The following is a 15,254-nucleotide window of genomic DNA, read 5'->3' as shown; positions in this document are numbered from 1 at the left end:
GTTCAACATACTCAGATCTATAAACGTGATACACCATATCAATAAAATCAAACACAAGGACCATATGATCATCTCTATAGATGCTGAAAAAGCATTTGATAAAATTCAACACTCATGCATGATAAAGACTCTCTACAAGTTAGGTATAGTTGGAAAATATCTCAACATAGTTAAAGCCATATATGTTAAACCCACTACCAATATCATCCTGAATGGGGAAAAGCTGAAAGCTTTTCCCTTAAGAACAGGAATGAGACAAAGATACCCACTCTCACCACTCCTATTCAACATAGTGTTGGAAGTAGTAGCCTGAGCAATCAGAGAAGAGAAGGAAATAAAGGGCATCCAGATTGGAAAAGATGAAGTCAAAATGTCCCTGTTTGCAGATGACATGATCCTATATATTGAACAGCCTAAAGTCTCTTGGAGTTGATAAATGATTTCAGCAAAGTTGCAGGATACAAAATCAACACACAAAAATCAGTAGCATTTCTATTCTCCAATAGTGAACATGCAGAAAGAGAAATCAAAAAAGCTTGCCCATTTACAATAGCTACCAAAAAAATAAAATACTGAGGAATAGAGTTAACCAAGGAGGTGAAAAATCTCTATAATGGGAACTACAAACCACAGCTGAGAGAAATTAAAGAGGACACAAGAAGTTGGACAGATATCCCATGCTCTTGGATTGGAAGAACCAACATTGTGAAAATGTCCATACAATCCAAAGTGATATAGAAATTCAATGAAATCCCTATCAAAATTCCAATGACATTTTTCTCAGAAATGGAAAAAATTATCCAGACATTTATATGTAATAATAAAAGACCACGCACAGCCAAAGCAATTGTGAGTAAAAAAAATAAAGCTGGAGGCATAACACTACCTGACTTTAAACTATACTACAAAGCTATAATAACCAAAACAGCAAGGTACTGGCATATAAACAGACACACTGATCAATGGAATATAACAGAGCATCCAGAAATCAATCCACACACCTACAGCCATCTCATCTTTGACAAAGGAACAAAGCCTAAACACTGGAGAAGAGACTGCCTCTTCAGCAAATGGTGCTGGGATAACTGGATAGCCATATGCAGGAGAATGAAACTAGACCCATACCACTCACCATATACTAAAATCAACTCAAAATGGATTAAAGAATTAAATATATACCCTGAAGCAATAAAAGTTACTAAGAAATAAAACATAAAGAAAACATAGGAGAAACACTTCAGGAAGTAGGGCCAGGCATAGAGTTCATGAAGATGACCCCAAAAGCACAGGCAAGCAAAGGAAAAATAAACAAATGGTATTCTATCAAAGTAAAAAGCTTCTGCACAGCAAAAGAAACAATTAACAGAGTTAAAAGACAACCAACAGAGTGGGAGAAAATATTTGCAAAATATACATCTGACAAAGGATTAATACCCAGAATATATAAGGAACTCAAACAACTTTACAAGAAAAAAACAAGTAACCCAATTAAAATATAGGCAAAAGAGCTAAATTGGTATTTCTCAAAGGAAGATATATGAATGGCTGACAGACACATGAAAAAATGCTCAACATCACTCAGCATTCGGGAAATGCAAAACAAAACCACACTGAGATACCATCTCACCCCAGTTAGGATGGCTAAAATCCAAAAGACTGTGAATTATAAATGCTGGTGAGGTTGCGGAGAAAAAGGAACTCTCATACATTGTTGGTGGGAATGCAAAATGGTGCAGCCTCTATGGAAAATGGTATGGAGGTTCCTCAAACAATTGCAGATAGAGCTACCATACGACCCAGCTATCCCACTGTTGGGAATATACCCAGAGGAATGGAAATCATAAGTCGAAGGTATACCTGTTCCCCAATGTTCATTGAAGCACTCTTTACAATAGCTAAGAGTTGGAACCAGGCCAAATGTCCATCATCAGATGAGTGGACATGAATAATGTGGTATATCTACACAATGAAATACTACTCAGCTATAAAAACGAATGAAATACTGCCATTTGCAACGACATGGATGGACCTTGAGAGAATTATATTAAGTGAAATGAGTCAGGTACAGAAAGAGAAATATCACATGTTCTCACTTATTTGTGGGAGCTATAAATAAAAAAATAAATACACAAATAAACTGGGGGGTGGGAAGAAGACACAGCAATTACAATTCCTCAAAGTTGATATGACAAGCGAACAGAAAGGACATTGCTGAGAAGAATGGGGGAGGGAAGTTCTGGTAATGGGCACAATAATCAACCACATTGTATATTGACAAAATAAAATAAAATTGAAAAAAAATAAAAAGAAAAACAAAACAAAACAAAGGAATACAAAACAGAACAAAAAACTAATGAAACACACAGGATGCCTTTGGACCAGGAATTGGTGGAAGATGAAAGGACCTAGAAAAGAGTAAGAATGAAAACCACAAGGGCTTCAAAAGGACTGTTTGTGCTAACCTGATGGCCCTTGAATTGGCTGACGGGAAGGGATTTCAGGCCCATGAAGAAAATGACCCTCAGGCTTGGAGGAAAGTAACTCTTCCTATGAAGAAGCCCAAAGTAAAACTGATGTGCGAGAGAAGCTAAGTAAGTAAAGACTCTTAACTATAAGGGACCAGGACTTTCTGGGTTTATATATTTATCATCTGCAACCTCTCCACTTGTCAAACTGCCAAATAATGCAGGGAGTGGGAGGAAATTTTCGGAGGTGATGGATCATAAATCCCTCTTCGTTTGTGGTAATGGTTTCACACATGCATAGGTATCTACAAAAACATCAAGCTGCATACATAAAATGTGCAGCTTTTTGTATGTCAATCACACCTCAATAAAGAGATTTAAACAACAAACAAGGCAGCTTTAGATATAGTTGTTGAATGAGTAATTAATCTACTTAGAGGTCCTTGCATGGAGCCCGTATTCATCCACAGGAAAACAATGATTAAGCATGTCAAATGCTTGATTTTGTTCAGCTATACTATGTCTCCTGAAATTACCTTATTCATAACCCAGTATATTCATTAAAAGAAAATAAAGAAAAAAAGCAGGGTTTAGGGAAACTACAAAAGCTTCAGTAGTAATATAGGGACCATGCCACCCCTAGGCTTGATGTGGCCTTAGGAAAAAGAAGATCAGGAATGGGACAGAGGAACTGTGCAGAGAGGCCACCTGCAAGAGCTGTGGTCTTCACTGCTTCTTTCCTTCCGCCTGCAGAAAGGAAGCTGGAGAAGAAACCTCAGCTTCCCTCTCTTCCCTCTGGCTGACCTCCTGACAGTCCTACCACCCTCCTGCACTTACAGACCTCCAATGCTACATGCCACATATTATAGATTGTCACTGTGTAACCAAACTGGGGTTCATTTGAGTAACGAGAATCCAGGGTATTTACATATGCAGTCACATACATCAATTTTTTATTTGCAAAAAGTTTGCTAACTTAGTCTTTCATCACTCACCTGCCCACTCACTTATTCATCCATTTACGCCACACACACTCTTGTATAAATACTTGTATCCTGCACTCTGCTAAGCACGGGACATATGGCAGTGAATCAAATAAGCTTCCTGGAGCTTCGGTCCAGTGAGGAGGCTTCATGTTCTACGCAATCCCGAAACCCTGTTCACTGTCCTCCTGGGACACTAGCTGATTCCTCCTGGCTGCTCCTTGAATGTACTCCTGCCTCAGGGCCTTTGCAGTGGACACTGGATATGTTCTGCTGCCCTTCTAGATTGCTCACTCTATTCCACCCTACCCTGTGCCCTCAGCCTGACCTGTGTTGAGGGCATTCATAGGCTTCCTGCCCCCAGCTTCCTTTTGGGAGGATTCACAGTGAGAATGAAGCATTTTAGCAGCTCTAGCAGCCAAAGCAGTAGACTTTGGGTGAGAGAGAAGCAGAGACAGAGAAATAGAGAGGAAAAAATACCCCAAAGCCTCCAGAAAATAGCTCTCCAGAAACAGAAAACTCAGGATAGTTAAGAGCATTTGGTGATGGGGTTAAATACAGGACACTGACAACTAAGGGTGAAGAGTGTGGGAGCAGCTGAAAAGTAAGCTTCACTTTCTAAAGTCAATATATAAGGTCCTGAGAGCAGCAGCAAACAATTACATATTATATGTAAACTTACATCCTTACATCCTATACCTATATATAGCAAACACTTATGTAGCACATGGTATTTCCTGTAAAAGAGTGTTATTATTTTACCACCATTTCCTCACTACCAGAACATGAAGGTGGCACCCAACATCTCAGTGGCCAGTTCTGCAGGATGACTATAGATGCTGTGGGCCGTGGCTTCTCCGTCCTCGCACAGGCTTCTTTCTGAGTGCCCGAGGGGAGTCCACATGACTCTGTGTCCTCCCCTTATTCTCCGATGGTGAGATCCCTCCTTATTCCAGAGCGCTGCAGAAGAGCTGGAAGGTTTTTTTAAAAAGAACTACCCACTTACCCAGAAATACCAACTTAGAATAAAACAAGAGTCTTCCTAATTCAAAACTAAACCTAATCATTTAGAAATAAAAGACAATGAAAATAATCCAAAATATTTTGTTAGCAGGGGCAATTAAAGACAGTGAAACCTAACATGAGAGTATAAGAATTATCATGAAGGATTTAAATGTTAAAGTTGAATTTACTTTAAATCATGCTCAGATTAGCAATGGAACCCATACCTTCACAGAGATCAGTATCACGGGCAGGTTACCTATTGCTGCATGACAAGCCATCTCAAAATTTAGTGACTTCAAACACCAACAGTTTTGTTTCTCATGATGCTGTGGTTCAGCTGTGGTTTCTCCAGCTGTTCTTCCTTGGGCCATTCATGGAGCTACATTCAGCTGATGGGTTGGTTGGAACTAGAGCATCTACACTGGCTTTGCCCACATGTCTGAGGTCTTGGAAGTGAGGCTAGAAGGCGGAGACCTATGTCTTCCTGTGATCACTCATCCTCTGCTAGGCTAGACTGAGTTTCTATACATGACAGCTGTGTTATTTAAGTCACCAACCCCAACGTATAAGCGTTTTTCTAGTCTCTGCTTACATTAGGCTTGATGATAACCTGTTGGCCATATCAAGTCATATGGCCAAGCATGAGGTTATTGTGGTAGGCAGCTACACAAGGGTGTAAGTAAATACTGGGAAGTGTGAGTCACTGGGGATTGATTATCAGTGTAACAGTCTATCACAACCCCCTTATATATGCCAGATGCTCCAGAGAGGATGAGAGTCACATGGGAAGATGGAATAAAAGAATGCACAGAACAGGATGGGGAGACTTCTGGGTTCAATCCAGCATGTAAGGTGCTTAGAAGTCACCATTCTGTACTAACAACAAACAAGAAGCTGAACAAACTGAAAAATCAACACCTCTTCATAGATTCTCAGAGAAGTTACATCACAGGACAAACACCTATGACAAAAAATGGAGAGACAGGCACACACAGAGAATCATAATTTATTGGAACAGAAACCCACTAGCAGAAACTTCTGCAGGAATCAGTACTAGGTCGGAAAGCCTGAACTGTAATTGACCAGTAGCTGAAGGCCCAATGTGCACACGCTTGAGAGTCAAAAACTTCAGGAGAGCCCAGTCACACGGCTCCTCACACTGTGAGTTTTACCTCCATGAGCTTGTCCAGGTTTTCACAGTGAATTCAGGGGGAAAAAATCCCCTCATGTTTCCAACAGAAGAGGGGGAAAGTAACCAATTTTGACATATGCCAGAGCATTCCGTTCTTCTTAGTAAGGCTTGACTGCAGGGGAAATATTTTATAAGAGCATAACCTGCTCGATTTTTAAAAAATTATTCTTTTTGACTGTGGTAAAACATATATAGAATAATAATTACCATCTAAAGCATTTTTAAGTATACAATTACGTGGAATTAATTACAGTCACAATGCTGTGTAACTACTACATCTATCTATTTCCAAAGCTTTTTAGTCGTGCTAGACATAGACTCTGCACCCATTAAGCAATAACTTCTCATTATTTCTCCTCCCAACCCCCATTTCTTGTACCCTCTAATCTACTTCTATCTCTGGATTTTTTCTTTTTCTTCTATAGAGCCTAAAGGACCTGGGAAAAGGGAAATGCCCAACTCCAGCTCCCTCTAGTCTTCCATGTGGGGAAAGGGAAATAAATATCCAACTACATCTGCCTCCAGACATCCTGTCCCATCAGAGCGGGGGAAATGAGGAACACTGGTGACGTTCACAGTGTAGGGGCATAGACTCTAAGAGACTGAGACCTAATCACAGAACTACAGAGCGCTTCCCCTCCCTCCACACCTAACTACCACATCACTAAATGCCTGTTTTACCCAATACTTCATGACTGGCTTTCAACAAAAAATAACAAGGCATACTGAAAGGCAGAAAATAAAGTGTGAAGATACAGAGCAAGCATCAGAACCAGACTCATGTGGCAGTGATAATGGAATAATCAGTTGGGAAATTTAAAACAACTGTGACTAATATGCAAAAGAATCCAAAGGAAAAAGTAGACAACACACGAGAACACACAGGCCATTTAAGCAAAGACGGAAATCCTAAGAAAGAGTCAAAAGAAAAATTCCAGAGAACAGAAACACTAACAGAAAGGACGAGTGCCTTTGATGGACTCATTAGTAGACAGGACACAGCTGAAAAAAGCTCTGAGCTTGAGGATGCCTCAGTAGAAACTCCCAAAACTAAGAACCAAAGAGGAAAAAATCTCTGGAAAAACAACAACAGAAAAGAATATCCAAGACCTTGGGAGAACTACAAAGTATAAAAAATAGGCATAATAGAAATACCAAAATGAAAAGATAGAAAAAAAACAGAAAAAATATTTAAAGAAATAATGACTGAGAATTTCCCCCAAATTACTGTCAGACACAAAACCACAGGTCCAGGAAGCTCAGAGAACACTTAGAAGGACAAGTGCAAAACAAAAAATACCAAACCAACAAAAACACTGCACCTATGCATATTACATTCAAACTGCAGAAAATCAAGGAAAAAGAAAAAACCATGAAAGAAAAGGACAAAACACCTTACCCACAGAGGAGCAAAGATAAGAATTAAAAACAACTTCTCCTCAGAACCCCCACAAGCAAGAAAAGAGTGAAGTAAAATATTTAAAATGTTCAGAGGAAAAAAACCCACTAATACAGAATTCTGTACCCTGTGAAATGATTCTCCAACATGGATAAATAAGGTCTTTCTCAGACAGACAAACTGAGGGAATTTGTTGGCAGTAGACCTTGCTCACAGGAAATGTTAAATGAAGATCTTCAAAGGGAAGAAAAAATACAGGTAAGAAAGTTGGATCTACATAAAGAAAGGAAGAGTATCGGAGAAGAAATAACTGAAGGTGAAATAAAAACTTCTATTTTTCTCATTCTTAATTGACCTATCAGATAGTTTGCTAAAAATAACAGCAGCAACAATGCATTCTATTATGCACACAGATGGATGACAGACAGATGCTATGGAATTATTTTATTATTAAAAGGTGCTCACAGTACACTAAAGTGGTATAGCATTATTTCAAACTGAACTTGAATTAGTGGTAAACGTATATTGCAAATGCTAGAGCAACAACTCAAAAAAAAAGAGTTTAAAGAAGCATAGCTGATATGCTAGGAAAGAAAATAAAACAGAATCATATAAAGGGCTCACTTAAATTCACAAAATGCAGAAACAGAGAGTGGAAGACAAAAGTAGAAACAAAGGACAAGAGCAACCAATAGAAAACAGTAACAGGAAGATTTTGATATACATATGACAATAATCATTTTAAATGTCAATGGTTGAAGACAACAATTAAGACAGAAATTGTCAGTGTGGACCAAAAAAACAAGACCCAACTATATAAGATATCTACTTTAAATATAAAGACACATACAGAAAGGGACTTCAAAAAGTTCATGGAAAGATTCTTATCTTTTGATTCCATTTTCCACAAACCTTTTGAAGTACCCTTGTATATTTGAAGTAAAGAGATGGAGGAAGAAATCCCATTCCAACACTAATCCAGTCAAAGTGGGAGGCTGTATAAATTTCAGACAGAGCACACTTTAGAGCAAGGAAAGTTATCAGGGATAAACAGGGGCATTACATATGATAATGGGGTCAATTTTCTAGGAATACAGAACAATTCTTAATGTGTAGACACCTAACAACAGAGCATGAAAATACACGAAACAAAAGCCAATAGAATAGCAAGAAGAAACAGATGCACTCACTTTTATTATAATATATTATTGTAATAATTTAATCTACTAATATTGTATTATGACTGGGGGCAACAACACCTTACTATTACAAGTGGACAGATCCGGGAGGCAGAAAATCAGTAAGGACATAGTTGAACTCAAGAGCACCATCAATCAACTGAATATAACTGACATCTGTAGACTACTTCATCCAACAACAGCAGAATAATATTCTGCTCAAGCTCACATAAAATATTCAGCAAGCAAAACCAAATCCTGGGTCATAAAACACACCTAAACACATTTATTTTTTAATTTTTTTGTGTGTGTGTCGTTTTCGTGACTGGCACTCAGCCAGTGAGTGCACCGGTCATTCCTATATAGGATCCGAACCCGTGGCGGGAATGTCGCCACGCTCCCAGCGCCGCACGCTATGGAGTGCGCCATGGGCTCGGCCCCACACCTAAACACATTTAAAAGAAAAGACATCACATGACATCTACTTCAAACCACAATGGAATTAAAATAGAAATCGATAACAAAAAGATAGCTGAAAAATCCAAAAATACTTGGAGATTAAACAACACACTCTATGTAACGCATGGATTAAAGGAGATATCCAAAGCCAATTTTTAAAATATTTGCATTAACTAAAATAGAAATACAACTTATCAAAATTTGTGAGATTCAATAAAGCACTGCTTACAGGGAAATGTATAACATTGAATGCGTATATTATACAAAAAAACACATCTAAAACAATGATCTAAGCTTCATTCTTAGGATACTAGAAAGGGAAGGGAAAATAAAATCCAAGGTAAGCAGAAGAGAAAGAATAAAATTAAAGTAGAAATCAATGGAATTGAAAACAGGAAATCAATACAGAAAACCAACATAATGGGAGGGGTGGACGAGGAAAGGGGAGGTGTTAGTCAAAGGGTGTGAAGCTTCAGTTACACAAGAGGAATAAGTTGTAGTGATCTGTCGTACAGCATTGTCATTGTAGTGAATAATAATGTACCATATATTTCAAAATTACTAAAAGAATAGATTTTAAATGGTCTCACAACAAAGAAATAAGCAAGTGGTGATATGTTAATTAGTCTGATTTAATCATTCTACAATGGAAACATGTATCATAATATCACATTGTACCCCATAAATATACATGATTATTATTTACTAGTTAGAAATAAAATAAATAAAACAAAAGCAATTTTAAAAGATCAATGTAATTGATACGCCCCTAGCCAGGCTAAAAAAGAAAAAAAAAGAGAGAAGACACAAATTACTAATATCAGAAATGGAAAAGGTGGCAAAACTATAGATCCCATGGACAACAAAATAATAAAGAAATACTGTTAGTAACTCTATGCCCACAAGTTCAATGAACTAGATGAAATGGACCCACTTCTGGAAAGAGTAAACTGAAAAAACGCACACAAAAAGAAGCAGAATATCTGAACAGGCCTGTATCTGTTAAAGAAACTGAATAGACTTCTGGTCCAGATGGTGGCATAGACAGTTCCCAGGGTCACTCTCTCCCACAAATCAACGAATTTACAACTATAAAAATGTAACGTCAGCCAAGCTGGGGCCGCTGGAGCTCAGGGGAAGAGGAGGAGAGACCTACAGAGTTCATGAAGGCGGGAGAAACCAGGATGAGAGAAAGAAAAAACTGCTCTCAGCATGTTGGCCACGGCCGCTTTAATGCTGGAGCACATGGAGCAGGAGCCGGCAGAAGCCACGGCTGTGCCCTTTAGATGGAGTTACTTGGAGGCAGCAGGGGAGAAGAGAACTTTGGTGGCCCCCAGGACAGCAAGACCACTAATAGGGTTCCTGTGGACCCATACAGGAGTGAGGAGCCAGAACAGCAGAAAAAGAGACACTCAGAGGCCAGTGAGTCATCACAGGGGACTGGCGCAGGGCCTGTCCCACGGGAAGTGTTTGGAGCATGGACTATAGGGGAGACGGGCCCACCAGGGGAACACTGGGACACAGCAAGGACAGCTGACCTGCCCCCCAATCAGCTCAGGACCACTCAGAGGAGACTGGATGGGAATGCAGAATTGCATGGAGTGCAGTTTGATGAAAAGATTCAGGCCCAGATCAGAGTTTCTACACAACCCAGGTGCACCGAGTATCTGGAGAGCCGCAAGTACCTATAAGGTCAACCATTAAACCCTGAGCTGCACAAAAAGCTTTCCCTAGGGAAACAGCAGCAAAGCATCAATTTACCTGAACCACACAGCTCAAGGACTGGTTCCCACAGGAAGTTCCCCTGTTTTAGAAGCAAGCAAAGGACAAAAACTTAGTTCTGGCCCAGGCACACCATGATGCCTTGGGGTCCACCAGGGGACATGAGGCATGGAGCCAGGGGGCAGGACCCCTGCCCACAACCATTCATACCGCCAGCATCTCGTGGCTCCACCTGGGAACCTGAGGACTGGAGCCAAGGACCGGACACCACTCCCACATACAGGCACACCATCAATACCTAGGGGCCCACCTGGGGACCCGGGGCTAGCAGCCAGGGTCCGGACCACCTTCCCACAACCAGGCATGCTGTGACAGTGCCTCGGGGCCCCACCTGAGGGCTCAAGGCATGGAGAAGGGGACCAGAACTCCCTCCCACAACCAGGGACACCATGTCAGCACCTCAACGTCCGCCTGAGGACCCAAGGCATGGTGAAGGGGACTGGACGACCCTCCCACAACCAGGCACCATGTGCCAGCACCCTGAGGCCCATCCAGGGACCCATGGTAGGGAGCCAGGAACCAGACCCCCCTCCCACAACCAGGCACCCCTTGACAGTGCCTCAAGGCATTCCCTGGGACCCAGGGCATGGAGAAGGGGACCAGATCCCCCTACTACCACCAGGCAAACTGTACCAGTGCCTCGGGTCTGCCCATGGACCTGAGGCATGGAGATGAGGACCAGACTCCCCTCCCACAACCAGGCACCACACGCCAGTGCCTCAGGGCCCACCCAGGGACCCGGGGTATGGAGCCTGGGACTGGAGCCCCCTTCCCACAACCAGGCACCCAGTGCCAGTGCCTTGGGGCCCACCCAGGGATCTGGGGCTTGGAGAAGGGGACTTGACCCCCCCTCCCACAACCAGGCACACCGTGCCAGTGCCTTGGGACCCACTTGGCGACCCAGGGCATGGAACTGGGGATCAGTCACTCTCCACAACCAGGCACACTGCCAGCACCACAGAGCACGACAAAAACTTCTCCTCCATGTGAGTGGCCCACCATAGCTACTATGATAACCATGGCTGCTGCGAAGGCGGATAGATGCCGCAACCACCACGCATAAGGTCCGCCAGCCACTGGCATGAGTTGACACAAGGAGAGTCACCAGCAGAGATAAATAAAGAAGCTGGATGTCTGTCTCCACAGAACCCATTTCATAATGACAGAAGAGACATCTAGTCTAGGATAGCATGGGGGACTTGCTCATGTCTCTCAGTATTGGACAGATTATTGGGGCAGCAAATCAACAGAGTAACCATTACTCTTTCAGAGGGAGAGAAGAAATCTAAGGTGATTAGAGTGCAGAGGGGGGAGAGAAAGGGGAACGAGGAGAGATTGGACAGGGGCATAAAGAAATTTGTAACAATATATATGCTAGTAATATTGATTTGATCAACATATCTCAATGTTGAAACCCAAAAATATGTATCATTAGTTTTGATTCAATAAAAATTAAAATTAAAAAAATAAAAAAGAAAAGAAACAATAAATCATAACTCTCCAAAACAGAAATCACCAGGCCCAGATGAATTCACTGGTTAATCCTACCAAACATTTTTTAAAGGAGACATTATACCAATTCTATGTAATCTCTTCCAGAAGACAGAAGCAGAGAGACTAATTTCTAACTCATTCTATGAAGACAGCATTACTCTTATACCAAAAGCAGACAAAAATATTGTAAGAGAAAACTACAGATCGATACCTCTCATGAACATATGCAAAAAATCCCAAGAAAATATTAGCAAGTAATATTCATCAATGAATAAAAGATATAGAGCACAAACAAGTTAAATTTATCTCTAGTCTAAAAGGCTGCTTCAACATTAATAAATCTATTCATCTAACCTACCACACCAACAGGTTAAAGAAGAAAAATCAGATGATCATATCAATAGATGCAGAAAACACATGTGGCAACATGAAACACCCATTTCTGATAAAAACTCTCAGCACACTTGAAATGGTTGTAAACTTTCTCAAGTTGATAAAGAACATCTATGAAACACTGACACCTAACATTAGGCTGACTGATAAGAACCTCAAAGATTTCCTGCTAAAATCAGAAGCAAGGTAAAGACGTCTCCTTTCCCTATTTTTTTCCAACTTCATATTGGAAGTCCTAGCTAATGCATTGAGACAAGAAAAGGAAAAAATGATATAAAGATTTGGAAAAAAGAAATAAAACTGTCTTTGCAGATGACATGACTGTCTACAAAGAAAAGCCTAAAGAGGTCTGCCAGAGTTTCTCCACCAGCAACATGACCACTGCCTAAGAGAAGAGCTGGGGGCCACTGCCTCTGCAGCCCGCGGGTGTCTGGGCCATTGCTGATGCCTGTGCATGGTCCCCATGGAAAGATGGAGTGTCAGGACTGTGCAGCTTGCTCTCCTCTAAGATGACAAACAAAATGGATGACCCAGTCATACAGGAGATGGATGTGTACTTGGCCAAAAGTCTGGCAGAGAAGCTATATCTGTTTCAGGGGAGCTCCACCTGATGCCTTTACATGGCATCCTGCAGCTCCAGCCCACCTTCTGCTACATGAGGCACACACCAAGCACCTGGAAAGGGAGGTGGCCAGTGAGGTGGGGGACTCGTCACAGGACTAGGTGGAAGAAGATGTTAAGCAGATGACCAAGCGGTTCTCCCGGCCAGTCAGAGCAGGCCCGCCAGTGCCACATGCAGTCCTACAAGTACTGCAAGAGAAGCATGCTGAAGAGCGCTGGGTCCACCTGCACTACACTATGGCCTGAGGGACAGCCATTGGGAGCATGACAGCTAGCACCTGTTGTGCAAGGGCTCCAACAAGGTGGACAACATGGAGCTCCTCAAGTATCCCAGCGAGTATCTCATGATGCTGATGCCAGCCAGCCAGGAGAATGACAATCCTGTGGCCCCCAGCAATGTCCTGTCCATGGCCCAGCTGCTCACCCTGCACCTGGCCAATCAGATCAAGATCCTCAGGAAAAACTTGAAGGTCATACCTTTTGCCAACTTGATGAGTCTCCTATGCCCCTCTATCAACTCTGGGACTGTTCTGTGTGGCATTCAGGAGGTGGCAATGATAATCTACAGAAACTGGGTAGTGAAGAGCTACATCCTGTACCCCAAAAAGTCATCCAGCGCTCACAGCAGCGTGCCTGCTGAGGTGCTCTGCAGAGGCCAAGACTCTGTTATGTGGAAGTTTATGCAGAGCCACTGGGTGGTGAGTAAAGAGGTGGCGATGCTGACCAAACTCTACACTGAGGACGTGAAGGCCTGTCTAGAGCACATGGAGGTACTGAGGAATAACATACGCTGGGGTGTCATCCCGCCCTAAGGCAGGGAGTTCATCAAGAAGCATCTGGATGTGGTCCAGCAGCAGCACATGTGGACGGGCATCCAGGAAAAATTACAAAAACTCTATAATCTTGTAAGGGAAACCATGCCAAAGAAGCCCGATGGACAATCAGGGCCTGCTGGGCTAGTGTCTGAAGAGCAGCGGGTCCAAGCAGCCAAAAACAGGGCCCGGCAGAATCACTTGTTGCTGGAACGGGAGCTGCAGCAGCAGAAGGAGCAGAACTGGGTGCCCATGGTCCTGCCAGGTGTGAGGATCAAGGAGGATCCCCTGAGTGAGAAGGGAGAGAAAAAGGAAGAGCAGGAAGCAGGAGAAGAGAAGCCCATGGACACTTCACCCAGCGGCAGCCTCAACAACAGGCTGGCTGACAGGCTGCCTGCCAGGTGGGCAGCAGGAGGGACAGCTTCAGTGAGCACCTGCCCCCAGGCTGTGCCCAGGAACTGAGGGCCTTCATGGAGGCCACCTTTCACAAACACTTCGTTCTCACACTGAGAGAATTCAAACATCTCTTCACCTACACTTGGCCAGCACGCCCCCTGGCCACACACGCTGCAGGCCATGCTGCAGGACATGGTGCAAGAAGATACTGGTGCCTTTTACTCCCTGACTGCTGTTTCCCTGGATGACCAAATGGAGTTTGGACACATGAGTGATCAGCATCGACAGGTTTTGTTCTCTAAAAATTGCTGGGAATGCCTGAACAAGATCCAATCTGGTTGACTCAAGAGTGTGGAGTGGATTTAAGTAAACAGGAGGTGGATAAAGTGCTAAAAGACTACAGAGTAAGCTATGCTGACATGTGGTACCTTAAAGTGATGGTACCGTCTTGACAATAGCAGCAAACCACTAACCCAATGAATCCAAGCCCAAGGAAGGACAGCAGAGCCACAAGTACAGTCTTGACTTCCTCCAGCAGACACTGAGCAAGAGTGTGGTACTGCAGCCCCGTGGACAGAGAGGATCATACTCAGCAAGTGGTAGGGTCAGCTTAAGTGAGATTACTCCCAGAATGGACCAGCCAGGACTTTCTTTGCAGTACAATTTGAAATTCTTCAGATATTTTGCTTATTATTTGGTTTCATTCTCAAAATAGAGTGTGTATTAACATGGGCAGGATTGGAAAAAAAAAAAAAAAAAGCCAAAAGAATTGACAAGAAAATGACTTGAACTAATAAGCAATTATAGCAAAATTGCAGGATATAAGATTAATACAAAAACTTGATCTGATCTATTTCTTATAAACCAGCAAAGAATAACTGGAATTTAGAGTTAAAAACACTATGTGATCTATATCAGCACAAAAAAAATAAAATACTTAGATATAAACCTAACAGAATATGTACAAGACCTATATGAGAAAAACTAAAAATGTGATGGAAGAAATCAAAAACTTAAATATATGGGGAGATATTTCATACTTACCTGCATAGGAAGTCTCAATATAGTCAAGATG

General features: G+C 42.0%; 1 pseudogene; it reads left to right on the top strand.

The window, feature by feature from the left end:
* Window positions 1-14,631, top strand: part of LOC134381096 (DNA-directed RNA polymerase III subunit RPC5-like) — a 54,211-nt pseudogene extending 39,580 nt beyond the window's left edge.
* Window positions 14,632-15,254: the final 623 nt, after the last annotated feature.

This window comes from Cynocephalus volans, chromosome 6 (assembly GCF_027409185.1).
Source record: "Cynocephalus volans isolate mCynVol1 chromosome 6, mCynVol1.pri, whole genome shotgun sequence".
NCBI lineage: Eukaryota > Metazoa > Chordata > Mammalia > Dermoptera > Cynocephalidae > Cynocephalus > Cynocephalus volans.
Note: the sequence above shows the minus strand (reverse complement) of the source record. Positions and strands in the feature narration are given on the sequence as shown.